This window comes from Leucopleurus acutus (genome assembly GCF_964270905.1).
Source record: "Leucopleurus acutus genome assembly, chromosome: 18".
Taxonomy (NCBI): Eukaryota; Metazoa; Chordata; class Mammalia; order Artiodactyla; family Delphinidae; genus Leucopleurus; species Leucopleurus acutus.
Genome location: NC_139160.1, coordinates 18,582,438 through 18,602,287, shown reverse-complemented (window position 1 = coordinate 18,602,287; position 19,850 = coordinate 18,582,438).

The window sequence follows — 19,850 nt, the reverse complement described above, 5'->3', positions numbered from 1 at the left end:
TTGTCCTTGAGCAGTTATGTAATTGCCCACTTGCCCTCAGGTTAAGTGTTAAAGACCTGAGGCCAAGGATAATCTGTGATTTCGGGCTTGTGATTATTTGCTAGGATTATCAGCAGGATTTTCATGTTGAAGGGAAGAAAGGGACACTCAGGGAAGAAAGAGAGTTCAGCAACATTGGCTCTGAATCCTTAGGATATGATGAGCCTTGGGTCCAAGGGATGGAAGAGGAAACAATGGGACCAGTTCTTAGAAGGTCTAGAATTCAGCCTCACAACCAGGCAAGCCAACACTATTACTACTACTACTAATAATAATAAGAAGAAGAAGATCTGTTTTATGCTTCAGAATGATATGTCTTCAAGAATAGAGCTGGTTTACCTCAGGTGTAAGACAATTTCAAGGTCAAGAAGGCTTCCGTGTTTTCTGAGTAAATCTCCACCAATCTCTCAATAGTGCATGCAATTCCTTTAACGTAGGGACAAAGTTTTTGTCCCACCACAGTTAGAGATGAAAGCCTAAAAAATGTAAATGCATAGGAAAGGTGACTTAACTGGTATTGATCTGCTTCAGTCAATGTGCAAATGATGGTACCAGGAGTTTTCTTGGTTCCCTACTCTGCCTCGTCTCTTTAGGTAAAAATTTAGTGTTTTTTGCATCTGTCTTTCCACATGCTGCCTTTTGAGCCTTCATCAATCAATAATCCCTCTGCCCTCCAGTATTATCAATCTCATTCATTCAATATCCTAAGTGCCAAGCACTGTCCTAGGCACTGGGGCCATCACAGGGGATAAAACAGATAAAAGTCGTTTCCCCAAGGAAAAAAGACAAAGCAGGGAATAGGAAGTCATGTGTCAAGGAGAGAATGCTGCAACTTTAAGTAGAGGGGTTGGTGTCACCCTAAGACGGTGATACTTAAAACTTGAAGGAGGCAAGGGAGTGAGAATTCCAGGCAGGAGAAGCAAGTGCAAAGGCCCTGAAGTGTGACATATGTGGGCTCTAGGTATATGAAGGAACCAGTGAAATGAGATCAGTGAGGTCTTAGAGGTCATGGCAACTGGTTTTTCTTCTGAGTGAGATGGGAAGCCACTGGGGGATTTTGGCCAGAGGAGTGATGTGATCTGAATTACACTTTAATAGGAACATCCTGGCTGCTGTGCTGAGAATAGATTGAAAAGCACAAGGGTAGAAGCAGGGAGCCCAGTGGCTGATACATCAAATCCAGGTAAAAGATGATGGTGGCCTGGAAAGACCCTCGTCACTAGGGAGTTAGCAGTGGAGGGGCAGGACGTGATCAGATTCTGGATATATTTTGAAGGGGCACCAACAATACTTGCTAGTTAATAGATACAGGGTATGAGAATAAGAGAAGAGTCAAAGATAACCCTGAAGCATTGGGCTTTGACAGCTGCAAGAATGGAGCTGTTAAGTGCTGGGATGAGGAAGGTTTTGGAAGGATCGGGTATGGGATGGACTCTCAGGAACTCAGTTTTGAATGCTAATTAGACAACCAAGTGGAGATGTTGAACATGCAGTTGGATGTACAGCCTGTAGCTCTGGGGAGAGGTCCAGGCTAGTATTTAAAGTCATGAGATTAGGGTGAAATCACTATGGGCATGAGTATAGACAAAAAAAAAGACAGGAGGATAAGGATAGGAGGTCAAGTGAAGAGAGCGTGTCAAGAGATAGGAGTGATTGCACGTGTCAAATGCTGCAAATAGGCCAGCAGGAAATGAGGACCATTCATTGACCATTGAGTTTAGCCACCTAACATCTTTAATAACCTTGACAGGGAACTTTCAATAGAAAGGTGGGCACACCCTTCCATCCCACCAACACTCACTGGAGTTAATGGAGGAGAGAATGAGGGATGAGAAGTTAGAGACAACTAATACAGAAACCTCTTTCAAGGTGTTGTGTTGAGAATGGAAGGAGAAAAACAGGCAATGGCTTGAAAGAGGAAAGTGAATTCAAAAGATTTTGCTTGCTTTTAAGATGAGAGAAATCTGTTTTTAAAAAAATATTTATTTATTTGGCTGTGCCAGGTCTCAGTTGTGGCATGCATGTAGGATCTAGTTCCCTGACCAGGGATGGAACCCGGGCCTCCTGCATTGGGAGCACAGAGTCTTAACTGCTGGACCACCAGGGAAATCGCTAAGATGAGAGAAATCTTAGTGGATTTGTATGCGAATGGGAAAGATCCAGTAGAAGGGAGAAAACTTACTGTGGTAAGAGCAAAAGAACATTACTGCGGCAATGTCCAGAAGTGATGGGACTGAGTGGAAGTAAAGGGATTGGTCTGGGCTAGGAGTACGGACAATGGCCCGTGCTTTCCACTGGCTCCCTCCCCCTCAGCCTCCTTGAGCATCTTTTGGCTTCCCCATTACAAAACGAAACAAACTTCAGTTGCATCTAGTTATGCCCTGTATCTTTCCTTCCTTCCCTTAATAGTCTAGGGTCTGTAAAATATTGTCTACACTTGCTCTGCTCAGTTAGCTCCCTCTCCCTTGTCAGCTTGAGACGATCTGGCTCTGCCCACCAGTGGTTCCTGAATTACCTATTTCAATGGACTGTTTTCCATCTTTTTCTTTTTCTTTTTTTTTTTTACTGAACTCCTGTGTCTATTGACTGTTTCCTTTTTAGAAACCTTCCACCCTTTACTATCTGGTATACCCCTCTTCCTGGCCTAGCCTCTTGGCCCTCTCCCCAGACCCCTGTTCCTCTGCTGGATACTTCAAATGTTAGAGTTCTGTTGCATTTTCTCAGCCATCTTCTCATTTGACAAAGGAGCATCACTTATCCAAACCCAGCAGAGACACCAGAATTTCTCTACAGGGAGAGCTAGGAGATTTGCCTTGAAGCTGAATTTACAGAGGAGTCTACCTTTACTTGCATTCTGTCTTTATTTGGGACAGCTTGTTGGGTGCCGATATAGGTTATAGGAGGACTTAATTCTCTCCCCACCTCCAGTCACCTTTAGTTCCTCTGAGGTCGAGTTTCCTCTGAGGTCAGCTGCCACTTACACATGGGCTATTTTTCCCAGTAAGCACTAGAAGTACCATATCTTTTCAAAGGTCAAGGAAATATTTGAGAAAGAAAGGAAAGGAGGGAGGAAAAGAAAGAGGAAGGGAGGAAAACTGAAAAATGAAATGAATAAATATTTAATCAACATCCTACAAGTCATGTGAAAGAGTCATCTGCAATGTAACTCATACGATTACCTACTTAATATATTATACATAAGATATTTTGATATATTTTTATATGATATGGAAAAGAGCGTCCAAAGCTAAGAGTGCTTCAGGTCTACCAAACAGAGTTATTTTCTGAAAACCAACCCCAAACTTCCTCCCGAGCTCATACTCTCCTTTCCAATTGCCTACTGCACACAGTCACCTCAGTGACCCCGGGAATCTGAAATACAACGCATCCCAAATAAAATCATCTTTCTTCCCAAATGTGCTTCTACAGTTTATGCGGTAGAAACAGCATGGGCTTGGGTATCAGCCAATTTTCTAGGTTCAAAGTTCAACTCTTTGAGATAGTCATGTTGTAGAAAATAGGAATTTAAAATGGGACTTTCTCATTTACTAAGAATTGCATTGCAGGAAGGCAATTCCCTTGCCTTCCTGATCACCAGCCAGAGATATAAGCATCTGAGTGCAATAAACTCTGGTAAGGGCTGTGATAGAATGTTGTCAGGGTCTAGTGAAGAGCAAAGGAAGGAGTGGGCAAGAATGTCTTTGGAGAGGGAACAGGGGAGACTTCAGAGAGGGTAATACTGGAGTTGCATCTAGACAAGAAAGACCCATGCAGCCCAGGGCATGGCTAGAAGAGGGGAGGTGGAGAGGATGAGCGTGAACTAACGTGGTCACCTAGGGCCACCAGCAGATCTCTGGGCATAACAGAGGAGGTTGGGAGAGGGGCTTGCATTGCATCAGGGATCCTTGTTTACCAGGAGCCAGAGTTGCCATTTTATGCTGAGGATAAAGGGGAGTCACAGAGGAAATCTGAGCAGGGGACAAATATGATCCGATTTGCATTCAGGAAAAGTAACTTTGGTAGACATGAAAGGGATAAATCAGGACCAGACTGGAGTGGAGAGAATCCTAACAGATGATTGTAAACATCCAGACTCTCTGAGATGATGAGACTGAATGAAGACAGAGCAGTGAGGAGGAAATCAAGGGAGAGTTAGGAAGGAGTTAAGGGGTAAACTGATGGTCACGATTGATGCTGGGTCACAGGGGTGGAAGGACAGGGCTGGGGTGGGGCTGGTCTCTGGCTCGGAGGCTCATCTGATTCTCTAGAGGACTAAATGCAATCATGTGTGCCTGACATGTGGTTGAAGTGCAAAAAATATTATTTCCCTTCCTTTTCCTCCCTTATTCCTGGCACCGTCACCTTCCCAGGGACTGAGACCAGATATGCGGGAGATTAATTCTAGTCTTCCCTGTCCTTGACCCTGCACAAGCAGAGTCACCCGGAGCAGATGCCACCAAGTGAGAAAAGGGGACAATAGAGACCAAAAGGGGGAAGTGATCCTCAGGAAGCTGACAGTCTGCCTCTGACCTGAGTTTGTTTTTTGGAGGAGTGGGCCAACAGGAGCCTGGGTGAAGGGTGTTCTGTGACTTGCCCACCTGCAGGGCTGGAGGCCAGATGAGTGCTTCCTAAAGCAACGGCCCTGCCCCCTACTTGCCCATCCTGCCTGGTTCTCTTCTCTCCTTTCCCAACTCCCATTCACTGGCTCCCCAGTTATCAAGTGCTTGGCTAGCTAGCTGCTGAGACTGGAAATGAGTCTGAAAGTTTATCCATGCTCTCCCCAAGGGAAATGGTTAATAAACTAGATTGTAAACAGAGCCAAATACAGTTTAAGGTCATTTTTACTTTTATTAATAATAAGGACTGGAAAAGGCAAAACTATGGGGACAGAAAATGGGTCCATTGTTGCCAGGTATGGGGAACATCCCAAAAGTGAAATGTTTTATACCTTGGTTGTAGGGTTAGTTACATGACCGCTATGTTTTTTCCAAAGGCATGGAACTAACTGTATGTTAAAAAGCATAAATTTGACTGTATGTAAATTATACCTCAATTAACCCAACTTTAAATAAACAGACAAATGAACAAATAAATAAACAAACAAGTAGGTAGTAAGGGCTCAGTAAATGTTTGCTAAAGTGATAGTGACTGATAGTGATAAGGTATTAGCTGTCACCACTGCAGACTTTACTCCTTCCTGGAATGTTTGCATTTCAATAGAGGGTTCTTAAAGCTGGAAAAAGCCTTGAAGGCCCAAAGAAGTTCATATCCAGTAGGATGACTTCTTTCAAGTGCAAGGTATTTTTTTACAATCTGGAGAGAGAGTTCTAGATGAAAGGAAAGGCCAGTAGGAGAGCCAGGAGGCAGGGAGTGGGTAGACCTTGCCTGTCTCGAAACTTACAAACCACAGAAAGGCGATACCTTCTCTAAGTAAAGTCATCCTCCTCTACCAATTACCCACCATTTCCATCAGAGGCCTGAGTTTTCCTGGATTATTATCTTGGCCCATGACATCACATTCTTATTGGAAAAACAATTCTTATTTACCGGATGTAAAACGATACTACACCTAAGTTTAGATTGGAGAATGAGAATCAGTGCTTGGCAGCTGGAACAGGGACTGTTTAAAGTCAACCCAGAGGTACAAACTAGGTATAAAATAAGCTACAAGCATATACTGTACAACACGGGAAATATAGCCAGTATTTTATAATAACTATAAATGGAGTATAACCTTTGAAGATTATGAATCACTATATTGTACACCTGTAACTTATATAATATCGTACAACTATACTTCAGTAAAAAAAAAGAAAAAACAAAGATAAAAAAAGTAATAAAATAAATAAAGTCAACCCAGGCTGAAATCTGTCCCTGCCCCACCACATGGGCCAAGCCAAATGGTGGCTTTGAGCCGACCACCTTTCTCTTGTCAGCCTGAGCTGCCAGTCAGGTGGCAAAGGACTAGAACTGTCTTTTAGCCTCATTCTGCCACTCAGGTCTGCCAAGAACCGGTGGGACCACCTAGACGTCCTGGAAAGGGAAATTCTATCTGTTTCTCTAAAATTCACTCTCTGATGTTGTATTACCAAAGCACCTCACTTTTCTTTCTAATTAGAAATTTCTCATCACACAGGACAAGGATCCTCCCTTCCAGACCATTCAGAGAACTAATTTCTTCCTAAGCAATTCAAAACCCAAAATGCCAAACTCCTGATTTTTTTGCCCCCCGCAAACGTTCTCACTGCCTCATTTCCCCTGAGTGCATGGGAGCACGCGTTTGCACCGATGAGGTAGCATCTGTCACCCTTGGCAGCAAAAAGTGGAGGAGTGACACTTTCCCCTGCTTGTCCCTGACACTCCACCCTGGTGAGGGGTGTGGGAAGGGTACTGTTTGTTCCCAGGTCAAGTAGTTCATCATTGTTGCCAGAATTATCTACTCCTTGCCTTCCCTGGGTTGCAGGGTCAGGAGAAGGAAGCATTTGACCACTGTGCTGGAGAGGAGGTATCAGTGACGGGAGCAGTGATGGCCTCCTCTCCTTGTCCATTGGGCCAAGGTGTGTGGGAAACTCAGGAGCGGCAGCAGCTCCCAACACCCCAGTCGGCTGCCCCTAAAATCGTGGTTACCTAGCTCTGCCTAAGTCTGTCCCTAAACCGCCCCTCCAAAATTGAAGCCTCTTTTACAACACTTGATCTGTTGCCTCCAACTCTGCACTTTCCAGACACAGCCCTTCTGGGGCTTTCGGAGCCCCACCTCCCTCCCCACCCCCAAAGAAAACAAAACACAAGATTCAACCTGTTAATTGCTTCCTTCCTACCAAGAAGGCAGCTAGTTGACTACACCTGCTGAGACTGTTCTAACTTATGCCTGCAGAGTTGATGAAAGGGTTCTACCTCTTTTGAAGTTCAGTCAAAGCTAACTTTTACTGAGTGCTTACTATGGGGCCAGACATCATGCTAACCTCGATAATGCCAGTTAATCCAGGCATGGAAACTGAGTTGCAGAGAGGCAGTGGCTAGTGACAGACGCAGCTGGGATTGAAATGCATGACCTACCATAATCACAGCTACACTAAACTCTGGGCACTAAACTGGGTCACTGGTTCCTCCTGCCCTCCCCATCCACAACTCCAGTCTGTTCTATTTGGGATTGAGGATCCAACACGGGGGGACATGGAAAGAGCTTTACTAGACTGAAGGATTTATGGAACTCTTCCAGAAAATTCTGTGGTCTATCCAGTCAAGTGGACCAACAAAATCAGGAAACAAACATGTATAGGAAGGGGTCCAGGGCAGGTTAAAGGCTCTGCTGCCCAAGTCCTTTTTTGTTATTCTTTGAAATCAGTAGAAATATAAAGTTTTCAACGTTTATCATAATGTAAGAATCTGGCAGTGTAATAACTATAAATATTGTGTTAGGCATGTTTAAAGTAATACTTTTTCTGATTGTAAATTTTAAACATTCTCATTGCAGAAAATCTGGAAAATACCCCAAAAATTAAATTAATTAAAATTAATTACAATTAAAAATTTAAGTACAAAAATACAAAATGAATCTTACACACGTTTCCATCACCCACAGTTAACCTCAGTTAATATATTGGTGGGTTTCCTTTCAGTCATTTTTTTCTGCATAAATATGTATATATTTTCTAAGGGATGACTCTGACATAAAAAGATATATACTTGGGTTTTCACTGAATATTATGTTAGGTAGCATTTTTCTTTGTAATTAATCTTTTGGAAAATATCATTTTAATGACTGCAAATTATTTAATAAACAATCATTTATTTAACTATCTCCTTAATGTTGGGCCTTTGAGTTTTCCCCAATTTTTCACTATTACAAGAAATGCCATTTCTCTCAATATTTCCTCAAGATTGTTTACTAGAAACAAAATTACAGGGTCAGGTGACCTTTTAAAGTTTTTAAAACATTTTTTCTACATACAATTTAATGATTCTAAGTATTCATATTGTTCTTTATATGGTTGGCCACAAGAAAATATTGAGTTTATACTAAATATGTCCTTGTTAGCTTTGTATAGCTAAAACCCTTTCAGAAAAACTATCACCTTGACTTGAATAAATAAATGTTTTAAAAAAAGAAGAAAATAAAACCGCTGGAAATCATATCTATCTTTACAGAATAGTAGGTGTTTAAAGGCTTCAGAAGATCTTGAGAGAATCTGTTATGACTGAAGATGTCTACAGAACTTAAAAAAAAAGATTTTTCCCCCCAAATGAAGAACTTGATAATAAGAAAAAATAAAAGCACAGGAAGGTTGAATTTGTGGCGAATGTTAAATTTGAAGAGATTCTTGAATCTTTGATTCATTCCTTTCTGAAAGCTTTTTAAGATGTTAGCTTCCTAAGGTTTTTATGTTCTCTGCTGCATTTAGCAAACCAGGTTAAATGTGGATGATAAAGACTGTTAGGAAGAACATTATGCTTCCATGAGTCACTATACTTAACCTTCAATAGCTAGGAAGCCAATTATCTGCAACCTGAGCTGTGCAGACCCTTACTTTCTTTCCTCTTCCTAATAGGTACCCAGATTTATGCTCATTTAACATCTCCTTAGGAACGAGAGCAAACGTAGACAGAAGACATGAAAGAATATAAACCTCAAATCTATCGATTTTGTTACAGTCAACTCTAAATGAAGCAGATTTTCTGTATGACATGGGCAATACTGATTAGTAGCACCTACTACCCTGAAGGAACACTGCTGGGTGCTGGGGAGACAAATGAGCTTAGGAGACTGTCAACCAGGCCAGGATGCTGTGAAGCTGGGCCAGAAAAGGCACAGTGTCGGCAGCTGACATTGGAAACAGCAGCGATACTCATGATATACTTCACATTTAGGTAGTGAGTTTTACAAATGTCGAAGGATCTTCATGTATGTGTGGTCATTTAGATCCCCTAACACTACAATACGTTTCTGTATTCCAGAAACGGGGCACAGGCCCTCAGAGAGCTTAAATGCCTTGCCCAGTGTCACAAAGCCTGTAGGCAGCAGGATTAAATATCAAAGCCAGATGTTCTGATTGCAACACTTGTGAACTCCCATGCTGCCCTCTTACAACAAAATCTTGTGTCCTACTGGATGCCAAATCCTCCATTAGATAATAGAGGATAACTGAGCTCCTTCAAGGAGCTCAAGACATATCAAAAGGGGCAGATACAAACTGAAAGTATAATACTAAATGATGGAAGCCGCAACTGAGATTCATGGTAGGAAAGTACTTTGGATTTCAGGTGTGGCCAAACTGTCTCATGAGGAAGCAGCCACTAATGTAATGATAAGGAAGGACTTTGGATTTATCACATCTCTCCTCCCTTCCAGTACTTGCCCTAAATTCCATAAATCCAGACTAATTCTTCTAGCAGTACAACATGGTGGGTTAAGAACTTAGGCTTTGGATCAGACAAGCTTGGGTTTAAAACCTGGCTCCGCCACTACTAGCTCTTGAGCAAGTTGACCTTGAGCAATTGATCTTGAGTAAGTTGCCAACCATGCTAAGCCTCAGCGCCCAACTCAGTCATCTAAGAGGGCTGTAAGAGCTAAATGAGATAATGCAGTAGAAATTCTTAATACTCTGCCAGGTGTACACCAGGGGTTTAATAAATACTAGGATGATAATGAGGATGATGAGGATGATGATGATGATGAATGGGTAATCTGATTATTAGAGAGGAGGAAGGATATTGGAAAGGAAGAATGGTGATAGGACCTTAAGAGAATTGTTTTTACCTAACTCATGCCTTGCAGATTCCAGCTAGAAATCAAGGAATTTGCAGCAAGCTGGGCAGCCACAGGTTGGGGCGATAAGGGTGGAACCTCAGTGTTCCTTGGAAGGCAGCAAAACTGGATTCCTGAAGTGTCATGGTTTCCAAGACAAGTTGAAGTCTCCTCATTGGGCAGTAATGACATTCACCCTGACTCTGTCCCCCAGAAGAGACCAGCACATTCTGGAGCTCCTCTCAGACCCACCAGCCTCTCTCTGACCCATTCACAGCCCCTCAGGGATTCCTGCCACAGACTGAAGTCCTCACTTGAGTCTTAAGCCATGTTTCCTTCACCAGAACAAATAATCCCAACTCTATTTGACTTCCCAACTCTAGAACACTGATTTCCTTCCTATAATTCTGCTATGATATAATATAGTATTAAAGAGGATGCCCTAAACTCCCTGAGTTCAAATTCTGGCTCTGTCATTTGCTGGATGTTTAATCATGGCCAAGTTAATTATCCTCTGTACCTCAACTGCCCCATCTGTAAAATGGGAACAAGAATATTATCTATGACACAGGGATTTGTGAAGATTAACTAAGAGCTTACAGTTGTGGCTGACGCAGAATTAAGTGCTCAATAATGTTAACTGCTATGATTTTCCCCCTTCAAAAATGATGATTCTGGTAAATGCTAACTGGGGAAATATATAACAACTATTACTTACATAAAATATGAGATTATTTGTGGGTTTTTTTTGGTTTTTTTTTTGAAGTACGCGGGCCTCTCACCGTTGTGGCCTCTCCCGTTGCAGAGCACAGGCTCCGGACGCGCAGGCTCAGCGGCTGTGGCTCACGGGCCTAGCCGCTCCGCGGCATGTGGGATCCTCCCAGACCGGGGCATGAACCCGTGTTCCCTGCATCGGCAGGCAGACTCTCAACCACTGCGCCACCAGGGAAGCCCTATTTGTATATTTTGATTATCAGTTTTAATTCCATATTCTCTCAAGCATGATAATTGAGAGTTCTGTTTTGGAATTTGTTTGTTTAGATTGCTTCCCAAAGATGATATAAATGATGCCAAAATATCTACTAATAAAGAAGGGACAAAATGCCTATTAATGACACTTTAAATCTTACTTAAATCTTATTGTCAACTTTTCTAAAAGCTCCAGAGTTAAAAATGTCAAGAAGAGGTGTGTATGTGTGTGTGTGTGTGTGTGTGTGTGTGCGCGCGCGCGCGCGCATGCCCACCCTTTATATCTGTCAGAGTTCCATATGAGAGCATCTAGATGAGATAAACATAGGGATTTACTCAGGAGGAGCAGAAGTGGAATTGCTTGATATTTAAACCAAGGAAGTCCTGCTGCATATGCCCAAGCATCCCTTTAATTACTTGGTTATGTACAGGAGAAACTTGAAGCTACTGTCTGCTATTGTGTTTTCTAAAGTAAATTTCATATTTTTTATCATTATAAAAGTTATACTTGCTCACTGTAATAAATAAGAAAATATAAATAAGGTAAAAAAAGAAAATAATCATCTATAATTAGAACTCCCAGAGTAATCCAGGGTAACATATTTTTTATATGATCCAGTCTTTTTTCTATACATGAAACATATAGCAATTCTAAAGTGGAGGAATATTTCACAGTGATCAAAGTGTCATTCTACCAGAAAGACATCACAATTCTAAATCTGTATGCATTCAATTACATAGCTTGAAAATACACAAAGCAGAACTCAGCAGAACTAAAAGAGAGACTTTACCTCTCTCAATGACTGAATGATTTATTGTTTTTTAAAAAGGCAAAAGTTATTAAGAATATAGAAGACCTAAACAACTCAATTAAAAATTTTTATCTAATTGACATATATAGAACACTGCATTCAGTAATGACAGAATACACATTCTTTTCAGTGCATATAGAGCATGTCAAAAATTGATCATAAAGAAACCTCAGCAAATTTCAAAGTATTGGAATCATGAAGGGGCATATTCTCTGACTAACATGAAATTAAGATAAAAAGTAATAGCAAAAAGAACTAGATAATCTCAACATTTTTGGAAGTAAGCCATACACTTCTAAATAAGGGCAAATAAGAAATCTCAACAAATACTAGGAAATATTTTTAACTGAATGATAACTTGTGCAATTTTCTGAACATATCAAACCTTGTGGGATGTAATTAAAGCAGTGGTAGAGGGAAACATAAAGCCATATTTAACACCTATTTAATAGATATGTTAGAAAAGAAGAAAGACTAAAAGTCAATATTCTAAGCTTCTATCTCAAAAAGCTAGGAAAACATACTAATCAAATGAAACAAATGAGAAGGTGGGAAATAAAATAATAATGGTAAGAACAGAAATCAGTGAAATAGAAAACAAACTTTCAACCGAGAAAATCAACAGAAGCAAAATTAGTTCTTTGAAAAGATCAAAATAATAAATAAACCTCTAGAAAATTGAGAGAAAAAAAGAGTGAAATTACAAATTACTAAAATCAAGAATGGAAAAGGGGACATAATTATATACTTGATAGATATCAAAAGGTATTAAAGATATATATTTTTTGAAACGCTTTAGGCCAATAAATTTGACAATTTTAACACAGAATAATCTTTTAAAAATGTTACCAAAACTAACAGAAATAGAAAATCTTAATTAAGTTTTAAAAACCTTTCAATAAAAACAAAACAAAACCTTAGGCCCAGATGGCTTTGGCTGTGAATTCTTCCAAACATTTAAGAAAGAAAGAACACTGATTCTGCACCAACTCTTTTAGAAAACAGAAAAGGACATGTTTATGAGGACAAGTATAACCTTGACTCTAAAACCTGACAGGGTTTACAAGCTACTTATTCTCATGAATATAGATCCAAAAATCCTAAACAAAATATTAGCAAATAAAATCCAGTGACATATAACAAGGTACTATGTCACAAAGAAGTAGAGTTTATTCCAGTAATGCCAGGGTTGTTTAACATTTTAAAATTCATCAATGTAACTCATAATATTAACAGATTAAAACAAAAAATTATGATCACCTTGATAGGTGTAGACTAGGCATTTTATACAGTTAAATGCCTTTAGGGGATAAAAATGTTAGCAAACTAGGAATAAAAGGAACTCTCCTTAATTTGATAAAGAATACCTACAAAAATCCTACATCAAACATAAAATCAAACAGATTATTGAAAGCTTTCCTCCTCTACTGAGGAATGAAAAGAAGATGATTCACCATTTTCCCAAGTTCCTAGCCAGTGAAATTAAAGGCCAAAGTTTATGAAGATAGAAATACAGCTGTTATTATTGGTAAACGACATGATTGTGCACATATAAAATCTAAGCGTCTGTAAGCTATTAGACCAATAAGTTAACAAAGTTATGTACTTAAAAGTTAATATACAAAAATCAATTGTATTTCTATATATCACCAAAAAAGGAAAAATATATTGAAACATAAAACTTTTTACAATAGTACCAAATACATATCAAATACTTGGACTCAATCTAAAAGATGTATAAAACATCCATACTGAAAACTAAAAAACATTACTGAGAGAAATTTTTAAAGGTTTAAGTCAATGGTAGGATAGCTCATTGAAATATGAGATATTAAATTGAATTGAGTTCAATTCAGTTATGAACTGAAATTGTGACTATGCCAACTCTCCCCAAAATTGATCTGTAGACTTAAGACAATCCCAATCTCAATTTCTGTACGGATGGTTTGTGTGTGTGTGTTTGTGTGCGTGTGTGTGTGTGTAAACTGACAAGCTAAAATTGATACGGAATTATAAAAAATTAAGAACGCTAAGATAATCTTGAAAAAGAAGAAAAAAGCTAGGGGACTTATACTGACAAATATTAAGACTTATTTTCAACTTCTAGTAATTGGAACAGGGTGGTATTGGTGTCAGCACAGGCAAATAGACCTCTGGAACAGAACAGAATCCAGAAACATAGAATATTACCTAATTAAAATAAAGATGACTCTGACTATAGTGCAGAAAGGATGATCCATTTTTTTTTAATGGTGCTGGGTCAATTGGATATCCATATAGAAAAAAAATGAATCTTGACTACTATCTACTATGCTGTATCATACCACACAAAAATCAATTCCAGATGGGTTATAGCTCTAAATGTCAAACAATTTAGCTTTCAGAAGGAAATAATGGAAAATGTCACCATGATAGGCAAAGGTATCTTAAGTAGAGCACAAGAAGCACTAGCCATAAAGGAAAGAAGCTGGTAAGTTGGATTAGTTGCAAAAACAATGGGCCACTGAGATTTAAAGTGCTGGATCTGAGTGAGAATGTTTGTGCTTCAATCAGAGGCAGCTCTACCGGGAAGCTAAGCTTTAAAACCCTTCCTCTGCACAGGTCCCTTCCAAGGCCCTGGCAATCCATTCACGTGGTCATATATTTTTGTAAATTGTACACATCTCAACCTTTATCAATCCTGGAGTGTCCCAGGGCATGCTGGCTACAGTGTCTTTTCCTATCCTATGGCATCTGTCCCACTAACCCAGACCCAGACTCTGTTCGCAGTGAGCTGGCAGGTACTGCCAATCGAGCAGAGAAGGCAGCTCTGAAATCTGTTTGCCATCCTTGTGATTCCTTTTGTCCAGATTTGGGATTGATGCAAAGACTGGGGACCATCAGCAGGTATGGGTGGGTGACTTGGAGAAAAGAGAACTGTGACAGGGGAAAGATGATGGGATATGTGGGATGACAAAGACTATCTCCTTGACCCAACTTTGCTCAGGTTCTTTGGAACCTTCTTCTCAACTAGGAGCCAACCATTGAACTTCTGTGTCCATCTTTACATCACCCAGTTTTAGCAAAAATCCTGCTATGTCAGTTTAGCAAGAATCCTCACCCTCCATATCTGATCAAATTTTTCATCCCCCACTCTTGGTATCTAATCACTGGGCCCTGCCTTCAGCAAAAATCCTACCAAGTTGATTTAGCCAGAATCCCTCCTTACCCCTGACGTTTCCTCTTAGTGATTTTCCATCCACTGACCCCCACCCTGATCCTTGGCTATTAATCCCCACTTGTCCATGCTGCACTCAGAATTCAGTTCTATACTGAAGTCTCTTTTTTCCCTCCTATTGCAATAGTTTTGGGTTTTTTAAAAAAATATAATTTATCGGGCTTCCCTGGTGGCGCAGTGGTTGAGAGTCCGCCTGCGATGCAGGGGACGCGGGTTCGTGCCCCGGCCCGGGAGGATCCCACATGCCTGGAGCGGCTGGGCCTGTGAGCCATGGCCGCAGAGCCTGCGCGTCTGGAGCCTGTGCTCCGCAACGGGAGAGGCCACAACAGTGAGAGGCCCGCATACCGAAAAAAAAAATATATATATATATAATTTATCTTCACTGTTTTAACTAGTGTCCAGCTCTAGTCTCTTTGACAGGAGTCAAAGGACCTGATACCCACCAGAATTCTAGAAATGCTTGACTTGACTGACAAAACAGACTCATATATGGAACGGAGCACCATTTATACCTAACTGCCATTCAGTGCAATAACAGTTCCATATATTATTATTAAACGTGTATCCAATTAACTTTGATGACAACCCTCTTCCTAGTCTTGCTGTCTCAGTTTGGTAATCCAATTGTGACGTTAAAAACTCAAGAGGATGTTGCTTTCAGGCAACAGTAAGGTAGCTAGGCTACTACGGTGTCAGTTCCCACGCAGGGCTGGAAGTGACTCATTTTCTTGTTAACTTGTGCTATATATACTCCAGAAAAATGAGTTGACATTTCTAAGAATACCTAATGGAAAAGAACAGAAGTTTTTCTTTCTCTCCCTGTCATTTGAAGCTCTTAACTCATACACTGTGCAATGTATGGGGAGGTAAAATATGTAACTCCTCCCCAAAAGCCGGGAGTAGAGCAGGCTCCCCTACCACTACCAACCACAAGCCAGTATCAGATAGTTTCTCTAACTCTGAAGACGTTTTCTTTGTAAAAATATAGCAGTGGCTGACGTCCTTCATCATGCAAACCAACAAAGAGCTATTAAATACCTACAACAAACAGAGCTCGTTTCTTCTTTTCCCCAAAGATTATTTTTGATCCTTTGATGGAAAACTTGGGCTAGATAAAAAGGAAGCACAGAACGACAAGTCATCATCCCCCAAATATTTTATTCTCTCACCTCACAGCTCTAGATACACCTGGGAAAGATGAAGAGGAATAGATGAAAGAGTGACTATGTACTTTAAGTTATTCCTTTAAGTAATCTAAGATGATGAAAAGAGTCACCCATGTTAAAATGCAATTTACGTCTGAAAGTGTTCCCTGTGTGGAAATTGCAATTATGGAAGAATCAATGGTAAGGCCTTTTGGGGGTGAGGTTGGTTGACTTATGCCTTGAGCACAGCTGTGTTATTGGAGTGAAACTGGGCTTACTGGCCAGGTTAGAACAACATTATTTATTTCAACTTCTCAGGACACTTCTTTCTAGAAGAAAGGCAATTAACAGGAAGTAAGGAGGAAATGTAGGAACAACAGCTAAAGTAAAATGAGTTTGGTCTTTTATTTATTTTTTTAAATTAATTAATTAATTAATTAATTTATTTATTTATTTATTTTTAGCTGCGTTGGGTCTTCATTGCTGCGCGCAGGCTTTCTCTAGTTGCGGCGAGCGGGGGCTACTCTTCATTGCGGTGTGCAGGCTTCTCACTGCGGTGGCTTCTCTTGTTGCGGAGCATGGGCTCTAGGCGCACGGGCTTCAGCAGTTGTAGCTCGCAGGCTCCAGAGTGCAGGCTCAGTAGTTGTGGCGCACGGGCTTAGCTGCTCCGCAGCACGTGGGATCTTCCCGGACCAGGGCTCGAACCCGTGTCCCCTGCATTGGCAGGCAGATTCTTAACCACCAGGGAAGCCCCAAGTTTGGTCTTTTAAAAGGTAAATTCCAGTTAGATCCATCTCTTAGGGAGGGCAATGGACCCAGCTGTCCTCGGCCCCATGGTGGTGCTGCACCTCACTCTTCTATTTTGGAACATTGTTAAAACTCAATTTAAATTTTTCTGTCTTGAATAAAGATAACCCAAGGTGCCTATGAAAGACGCTGGCAGAGTGTTTCCTTTCCAGTGCGACTGATTATCTTAGGAACTTAACACTGACGGGGTTGCCCAAGGCCCTTCACCCTTGGGGAAGGTCCTGACCTTATTTGCAAAACCCATCTCATTCTCTGAAAGTGCCAAATAAATGGAATTTTCAGTAGATGTGCCTATTAATTTTGTATTTGTGCAGATTCCCTGATCTCTAGGAATCCTGTTTGACCAACGCTTGATTCACCTACTAGGCACCAAGTGCTGGCACCTAAGAGAGGTTTTGCTCCAGAGCAGCAATAAGCAAACACTCAATAGAACAAAACAAGAGACTTGAAAGCCACGTTCCCAGGCTAATCTAGGAAGCAGGCCACATTCATCATTAGCGCTGTTCTCATGGATAGACCTTTATCCTGCCCCATGGCTGTCTCTTCAATCACTAAATTGTAGCCTTTCTAAACAGCGCCTAATGCTCCAGATCAGTGGTTCTCCAACTGTGGGCCCCAAACCAGCAGCATCCACGTCACCTGAAAACTGGCTGGAAATGAAAGTTCTTGGGCCTCATCCCAACCAGAAGTTCTGAGGGTGGGACCCAGTAACCTGTGCTTTACCAAGTCCTCCAGGTGATTCTGTTGCACACACTAAAGTGTGAGAATCACTGTTCCATGCCACCCACTCTCTCTTCTCTTCCTTGGAATGTACTCTCTTTCCTCCAATCCATCTGGACTCTTCTCTCTGCTAAGACAACTAACCCAATGCTTATGTTCACCAACGACAACAGTTAAAACATTGGGTCTCTCTCAGTTAATAGGTATTTTGAAGGCCAGACTTCTAACACATAGGTGAGAATTTCTGGCTGGCCTGGTGTTGGAGATTCACACGGAAGGGGGACTATCAAGACCGTCATTCTCGTCTGTTGGCTCACTTCCAACCCCAGACAAGACCTGCATTTTTACTCCAGCCCCCTTTGCATGGGAAGGTAGAACTGGAGCCTGATGCTTCCCCACAGTTGCAGAGGGAATCACCTGGACTTCAGGGGGGTAGCAGCCCAAGGAAGCTGGGAGTCTGGCAGGTCTGTGTCCAAATGAGCCTGCTTCTCACCCGTCAAACAAGACACACTTTTTAATACAATAACCACTGTTACCTAATGATCAGAAATGTTCCACTTTGAACTAATATGATAATATTAATGATAGTAAAAATATCTAAACTATCTAGTAAAAATATCTGAACATTTGTTGAGAGCTTTCTATGCACCAAACACTGTGCTAAATGCGCTAAGTTACTCACTTTAATCCTCCCAACAATCTTATGAAAGATGTACTTTCATACTGTCCCATTTTACAAAAGAGAAACTGAGAATCTCACAGAACCATTACTTGGAATCCTCCCTCCCACTCTGATATATGAAGCTTCCTTTCTGGCATGGCATTCAGCGTGGGTAAGTCTGGCTGCCACAAGTAAATAGAGTAGTAGATGGGAAATAGTCACAGAGCGAAGCTTAGTGCAAACTTTTCAGACCCATGTTCTGGGGTACACCAGCCCAGGCTCTCTCCTAATTTTTGCAAGGCTTGAAGTTACATAACAGTATAAATAGAAGCCCACTTACCATATGTCTAAATATTTTGAAGTTATAAATTAGACTAGCAAACCGCTAAATAAAATATCCTCTTACCTTTGCAAAAGTGCATTCATAACAGCTTGGAAGGCCAGGTTCAGATTCTGGACTCCTAGACTCCACAGCGTTTTGCGTTGGAACTTGATCATGGGGAGTGAAGTTGTTCCCTGCCATTCCTTTCTCTTCTCGTGCTTGTCTCCAGAGCCCACCAGGAAAGGCCTCATGTGTTCACAGGTGGATATAGTAGTTGACATGAGACCGGCTGGGACCTGGGACCCTTTGCTGCAGTGCTGCAGTGCTTGCACCTGGACACACCTCTCCTCAAGCAACGAAATACAAAGATACTTTATGGGACTACAAACAACTGCGTGCATGCGCAGTTGGGGCAAATTCTGGGCCCAAAAGATACAAAGATACAAAAAAACCCAACTGCCACTTTTGAAGAGCTGGGAGCAAAAAGAGGGTGTGGGAGCAAAAGCAGGGCACTGCTCATGCCCCTGCACACTACACCACCTAAGGGGTGGGCAAAACACCTGAGCCACCCCTCTGGCCCGACCCTGGGACACATCTCTACCCTCACCCCATATAAGGAGCAAGCCTGCCCCCCCTCAGGGAGCGAGCAAGCAGGGGAAACTTGGTTGTTCTCACTCCCCGCTGCTGCAGCAGGGGCCCCAATAAAGGCTTGCCTGAATTTCTTGTCTGGCCTCTAGTCAATTTCTATTGATTGGGGAAGGCCAAGAACTCTGGTCAGTAACATACACATCCCAACTTTGTCCCCAGACCCCTGCAAACAGCAGGGCCCCTTGGCCAAGGCTGGGCTGTGAGGGGAGTCCACTCTCAGAAGGACAAGCTGTACTATGGATAGAAAGGCATGCAGGCCCAGAGCATGATGTAGAGGGGTGAACTGTGATTCTGGGTGGGGCTATCCCCATGGCCCTAGGGAAGGGGCACAGGCAGAGGAGGGCCAACTCAGGGCCTCTATATCACAGATCCCAGGGTAGCGGCCTTTCTTGCCTCATCTAAGGGCAATTCTGCCCACACTGTCCTCCAGCATCTCTGAGAAAGAGGATTACTATTCAAATAAGATTGAGAAACACTGGATATTGCACACTCTTCTTGGAAATTTATAGTACAGGCGTATCTCACTTTATTGTGCTTCACTTTTCTGCCCTTTGCAGATACTGTGATTTTTTATAGATTAAAGGTTTCCTTTGTCAAGCAAGTCTAATGGTGCCATTTTTCCAACTGCATTTGCTCACTTCATATCTCTGTGTCACATTTTGGTAATTCTAGAAATATTTCAAACGTTTTCATTATTATATTTGTATGGTGACCTGGGATCAGTGATCTTTGACATTTTATTATAATTGTTTGGGGTGTCATGAA